A 7,306-nucleotide genomic window follows, 5' to 3' on the forward strand; every position below is an offset into this window, starting at 1 on the left:
ATCCTTTGGCTAACATTTAAAATATTTTATAAAAATAATTTTTCCAAACAGTATAAAGATGATATCTGAACTGGGATAACATAATAGAAAACTTCATTCAAGATAAGATTTTGGACTTCAGAGTAGGTAGAACAGAAACTACTTCTTTTACAGAATGGTTTCTGAAAAAAGCCCCTTGTTGTTCAGGTATGCCATGTTTGCTCATTTAAAATATACTTATACAGCCTGGCTCGTGTGGCTCAGTAGTTGAGCATAGAACTGTGAACCAACAATTCAATTCCTGGTCAGGGCACATGCCTGGATTGCCAGCTTGATGCCCAATAGGGGTGTGCAGGAGGCCTCCAATTAATGATTCTCTCTCATCATTGATGTTTCTTTTTATTTTATTTATTTATTTTTATTTATTCTTTATTTTTATTGTTTCAGATGAACCCGTGACCTTCCAGTCCGCAGTCCAATGCTCTATCCACTGAGCCAAACCAGTTAGGGCTCATCATTGATGTTTCTATCTTATCTCCCTCTAACTTCATCTTTGAAATCAATAAAAATATATATTTTAAGAAAGGATTAAAAACTACTCGTCTATACTTATCATCATCATCTAGTATTTTTGTTCAGTGTTAATGAGTTGGTAAGGCAACTGGTTTTAAACTGTTAACCTCAACAACTGCTTAACTTATTTTACATCTCCCACAAAACTATCCCTGAGATTTTACTTTGAAACTCTATTTACATCCAAAATGTTTTCATTGTCTTACCAAAACAAGGGTTCCCTTACTTGCATACTTTATAAAATGTTCTTGTATAAAACTGTACTATGCTAAACTAAACTATACTATTGTTATGATATTAAGCTATAGGTGAAATATGGTAGCAGTCATCTCAGGTAGAAACTATAGTTTACCTTTAACCCTGCTGTTTGGCTTCTGTACTTATTTGCTTTGTTTAACAATAGAAAAGTTACTTTGATTTTTTGAACTTATGTATGCTATCCCAATTGATGGACTGCTCCATTGTTGGTGGTTTGAATATCCCATTGATTGTGATCTCACTGGTTTTAGAAAACACATTCTTCTGTACCTGGAACCAGGACAGCACAATTACCCTAAATTGCCTCAGTGGCTACAGATAATGCGTTCTGGTTGACTCAGTGGTCCCAGGACCAGGACAGCACAATTACTCTAAATTGCCTCCGTGGCTCCAGATAATGTGTTTCTGTCAACTCAGTGGTCCGGAGACCCAAAACTATAACTTAACTAACTTGCTCAATTCCGCTTCTGTAACAAACTGCTTTTTTGCAAACCAGGTTCCTCATTCCAAACCCAAAGATGTAATTGATACTTTTGTGATTTTTGCCTATATAAATCTGGTGTTGGGGCTAGGTAATTACTACGAGATTTGAGAGAGCAAAATGCCCCCTTGTAGTCCCGGATTTGCAATAAATGTGACTCCTTAATTTGACTTTTTGAGGTGTCCTTGTGTGATTCGCGGAGTACATTACAACATAGGTAATCTACATTTTAAATTACACAGAATCTATTTATTGTCTATCAAAGAGAAAAATATAACAAACAGAAGTGTCAGTAGTTGGAAGGGACCAAAACTAAGTTTCAAAACAGACAAGATTTTTGAAATATAATAAATAAGTATATTTGGAAAACTTCACAGTATTTTCCTGTGAACTATTTCTTGAGTTTTTCACATAATGAGGTTTAATTCAATATCTTGATAGCTAGAACAAAGTGTAGAACCACAAAATTATAGACAAATAAAAACAAGTGCTATCACTTATCTGGTAGAGAAATAAACTGTGGGAGGGCACAGATCTTGAGTTGGAAGAAAATACGGGATTAAGGAAAAACTTGCATGAAAGTTAGAAAGGCAAAAACTACAAATTACCCTAGCAATTACTTTAAAATTCTGTCTTCTAAAAATAAAAAATATGCAAAATAGTGATATCATTTTTGGACTTATTTTTAGAAAAAGTAAAAATAAGAATTTAAAAACACTTTTCATAGAGGAGTAGGGGAAAAGAAAGAAAATATGAATAAAAAATTGGAAATAGTCTCATATGACTATAAGGGAGGTATTTATCAAAATTTTATTGAAAGATTCTAAAGTTATGTTTGTTATAATGAAAAGTGTTACATTAATTTTGCTCTTGAGAAGTTACTCATAGCTCCAAATAAAATTTTCTCATTTCCCCTGTCCCAATGCAAATTAGATTATAGCCATCACTTCATGGTAAATTATAACAGTAATAAGCAATAAATTTAAAATCACCATAGTATGACAATAAATAAACTCAAACATTTTTGTTCACTGTGTTTGTTGGCAATGCCAACTCTTATTCTGTATACAGTAGAGAGAGTGCCCTCTAAAAATTGGAGAGATTTTGTGATATAATCACCTAAAATATTGGAATATCGAGCTCTACAGTATTGGATATTACAGCTGCTAGAGATATAGTAGTGAAAAATACCAAAGTCATGGTTTTCATAGTAATTACAGACGTGGAACTCTTGCATCATTGCAGGCCAGGTTGAGGGACCACCCTGCTCCCCATGCATGAATTTCATGCACCAGGCGAATCTACACTAATAAAAGAGAAACATGCAAATTGGTGTCACTCCGCTACACCCACCAGCCAATCAGAGCGACTATGCAAATTAACCCAACAAAGATGGTGGTTAATTTGCATATGCAGGCGCAGAACAAAGACTGAAGACTGAAGACTAAAGAGGCTTGGCTTCTCTGCAGCAGCCGCAACTGAGAAGCCAAGCCTCGCTGCGGCCGGACCAAAGGCTTGGCTTCCGGGTGCCAGAGGAAAACCCGTGCAAGCAGCCAGGGGAAGGAAGGCCTATTGCGTGAATCTTCGTGCAATGGGCTTCCAGTATATAATAAATGTTTATGAGCTTGATCTCATAGATGGAGATGAATAGAGTGTGGCTTGTATTTTTAGTCATTGTGGAAACATTTAATCTTCTAACTATGAACCATGTTGTTCTTCCCTCATTTTAAAATTTCGTTTTCTTAGAGACGGTATTCTAACTATCTTGCCTAATCTTTGCATCTAGATAATGCTTGAAGAATGTGAAAATTACCCTGACAGAATACCAGAGAACTTTTTAGATATGAGATATTCAGGAACTGGTACTACATCACAGGACAAAACAAGAGGCAAATATGTGCAGTTCAGCTATAGGACACCATTTCCCACCCCTCCCTTTCCCATACTCACTCCTTCCACTGCAAGGAAAAATAGAAACTAGTGTGCTACTTAACAAATACCTCCATGCTTCCTGTGGCACTCATATCATATGCAGTCCATGTTGCCCAGGAGGAAATTTCTTCCTCTTGCTTGGCATATTAGGATGTCTTGCAAAAATCTATGCAAACTTTATTCCTATAGTAACACAGTTAATAGGCTTGGGAAATAATATAGATCAAATCCTGACTCTCTCTGTTAATAGCTGTGGCAGAAATTAGTTGTTTGCTCCTCTGGCTTCCCAATCTATGACTCTTTTCTTCTTGTACCATTGACTGTTTGAGACTGACTCAAACTGTCAGTCTTGTGCTCTAGCCCTTTGTCCCAGACAACCACTGATGCGATGTCTATCAATATAAAGTTGTTTGTCTGACTTAAACTTTCATTTAAATTGAATTATTCAGTACGTACTCTTTTGTGTCCAGTTTCAGTCAGCACAATACTGTGAAGTTCAACCATATTTTCCCTTTTTTTTTTCTAAAATATAGTTTATTGATTCTTCACAGAGAGGAAGAGAGAGGGATAGAGAGTTAGAAACATCGATCAGCTGCCTCCTGCACACCCCCCACTGAGGATGTGCCTGCAACCAAGGCACATGCCCCTGGCCAGAATTGAACCTGGGACCCCTCAGTCCGCAGGCCGACGCGCTATCCACTGAGCCAAACCGGTCAGGGCAGCATGTACAGTTTTCAGGTTGACTCAACCTCACCTTTTCCGGCGGTAGAGCGGCTCTTACCTATCATGACACTAACCATGCAATGTGGTGCACCCCTGCCGTTTCTCATGTGGGAAATAATATAAGCAGGACCGCTTCAAAATGGAGTTGGAGCCGCCAGCCCAGGGGCCTGCCTTGCACGTCTTACTCCTCCCATGCGTGGAGCATTAGAACTGGGCATGGTCACCTTGGGCTGGGCCTGAAGCAGCACTGTAACGAAATAGCTGGTGCAAAAAAATGCCGGGAAAGCAAACATTGTGACCATAACTCCATTTTAAGAATTTTTTCGGGAGAACTATATGTCTGTGAGCCTTTTCCTGATTCCTCTCCTCCAGGAAGAATTAATCATTAATCATTCTCTACTCTGTCCTATTTCTGTCTTATATCAGATGCTTTTCATACACCACTTCAGATATTCTTTGCCTTATCTCTTATTCCAGCCACAACTGCAATGACAGTTTCTGTGAAGATGCTGTTCATCTTTATGCAGGTACCACCTGACAGTCTCCTTCCTCAGGCATGTACAGTTTACCTCTCACTCCCCCACTCTACACCCCCACTCACCCCCATGGATTCTGTACTTGATGGTGAGGCAGCATAGGACACCACTGGGATTTCGTTCAGCACTCAAGCATGTGAAACGCAGAAGTGACGAGGACTTAATACTCTGGGTGTATATATGCGGGGAAGGGAGTGCCCTTGACCAATGAAGAATGGAGTAATGGATAAATACTTCTGCTTTCTTTCGCTTGGAGATTGTCAGGCTAGTTCTAGAAGACTGAATATCCAGCTTTCTGTATGGGTAGCCAGTCAGTGTAATAGTGAATCTTGGTTTGACTCTCCTTCCTTTCCTGCTTTGCTCACTGAATCACACTCCTTTGTCTTAGGCTCTGTATTCTGGGGAACCCAGGCTGAGACAATGCCTTTATTACCTCAATAGCACTGTGTTGTAATTATTTAAGTGTCTGTTGCTTCTCCAGACCAGTAATTTTTCAAACATCTTAGAGCAATAAAATGTCAAACTCCAAAATATAAAACTGGTAAAAGTAGAGCAAGTCTGATTGAAATGAGAATGAGGGCAGAGGCATTGAAAAGTAAAAATAATTTGCTAATTAAGCTATGAACTTCGTGAGAGTTAGAAAAGATGTCTTATTAGTCTTTGACTCCTGGAACAGTGGCTGGCTCACAGCAGGCAGTCTATAATGTTTGTTAAACTGAACTAAATTGAATTAAGGGGAACTAAAGTCTAAAAAAATAGAAATACCTTCATTTAGGACACAGTGTGGAAAAAGGAAGAAACAAAATAGAAATATAGTTCTAGAAAAGTGAGGGTTAGTAGCAAAGACAATAAAACCTTTTCTGGCTCTAACTGGTTTCGCTCAGTGGATAGAGCGTCGGCCTGTGGACTGAAGGGTCCCAGGTTCGATTCTGGTCAAGGGCGTGTACCTGGGTTGTGGGTACATCCCCAGTAGGGAGTGTGTAAGAGGCAGCTGAAACGATATTATTCTCTCATTGATGTTTCTAACTCTCTATCCCTAACGATATTACTTTCTCATTGATGTTTCTAACTCTCTATCCCTCTCCCTTCCTCTCTGTAAAAAAAATCAATAAAATATATTTAAAAAACAACAACAAAAAACCTTTTCTGTAAGCTCAAGTTTTTCTATTCTTGACTTGGTATATAATTTTCAAACTGTTGTCCTGATTTTAAAATCCCCCAAACAATTTGTTAAGTTGTTTAACAAAAATGAAAGACATGTAACGTTATCAAATGTAGAATAGGTAAGATAGAAAGCTAAAGATAATTTCTAGAAAGTAAATATGCTACTATAAAACCAAAGAGCCATAAATTGAAGCAGCTCTAATGTATTGTGATTATAATCAATATTGAAAGGTGTCATCATTTATTAAAAGTGACAGAAACTCCAGAGAGATAGATTTGTCAAATTAGTTATTGTGAACAAGGTTTTCTGACCATTCAGAGATAGGAAATAAAGCCCAAATGGAAGAACCTGGCCAGGAATGTGTAAACAAGTTAGTGTGTTTTTTTGTTGCGATTAGCATAGGAAGCTTGCATTAGTGTATTCATTACCACGGTAGGTAAATGTTTTGTCAAATGTGTTTCTTTACACCAGAACTTTAACTTTATGCCTAACAACTTAGTGACTGATTTCTATTTTCTTTATTGTGAATTGAGCTCATTTATTATATTTGTGAGTAAAATATAGACTTAAAATACATCTATCCAATCATTCAACATAAATGTCAGTAACACATACTTTGTGCTAAGTCCTGAAGCTTCAGTAGTGAAATAGTTTATGGATATTAGAGATGAAAGGGACACCAAGAGACATTATAGGATGGGCTGAGAGGTGTAGTTAATGATTAATGACACAGTCATGTAGAAAAGTTAAGTGATTTGCCCAAGGTCACAGAGCTTATAAGTTAATCCTCAGAAAATATAGTTAATTTTAGATATTTTTTATGTTTCCAATAATCCCCTCTGTAAGCATTACTGAATGATAAACTATAAAGGTAACTAATGGCAAATGGTAGTTGTTCAAATGAGAAAGGAGTAAAAAAACTTTGAAAGAGTGGGAGTTAGGGATAAATTGGGATGGAGTGCGAAAAATTTTTAGGATCATTTCAGTTTATCTGGAAAATTTTCAAACTTGGATCTTTTTCCCTTGTTGAGTTGCATATGATTTAAAAACTAAAAAAGATAAACTAAAGACAGTTTATTGAGAGTCTAATACATACCAGCCACTTTAATGTATATTAACTCATTAAATATTCACAACTGTTCTGTAAAATACTGCATTGTTAAACCTGACTGGCCATTTCAGCCTGGTGTTACAGGGTATGTGTCATTCCTTAGTGATCGTTATTATCCACAGCCTGATACACAGTTTTTAGGTTCAGAAACTGGGTTATTATGTGGTCACTCAGAAGTTAACAGGCCCAGGCAAATTGATTTCTTCTAACCAAATTTACGGGAGACTGATTATAACCCAGAGCATCAATTTACAAGTCTCTATGAGGAAATTAACTGCCAAGGAGACTAGAATAATCTTGTCAACTTGTCAGCCCATTCATTCCCTGTGAGGAAAAAAGCTTAAGGAATAAAATTAAGGACAGAAGGCTGCCAAAGAAGTATAAAATTAGAAGTGATGATTTGAATTGGGAAATTGTCACTCAATTATTGGAACCCAATGTGCCTTCTGCACCATCAGACTTTACCTGTCACCTAAGGGATATATTTCAACCAGTCATGTCTTTCTGTTAATATGTCTCAAGTTGTGGCAAATTGTGGACTCAACTAC

Source organism: Myotis davidii, unplaced genomic scaffold, assembly GCF_000327345.1.
Source record: "Myotis davidii unplaced genomic scaffold, ASM32734v1 scaffold128, whole genome shotgun sequence".
Taxonomy (NCBI): Eukaryota; Metazoa; Chordata; class Mammalia; order Chiroptera; family Vespertilionidae; genus Myotis; species Myotis davidii.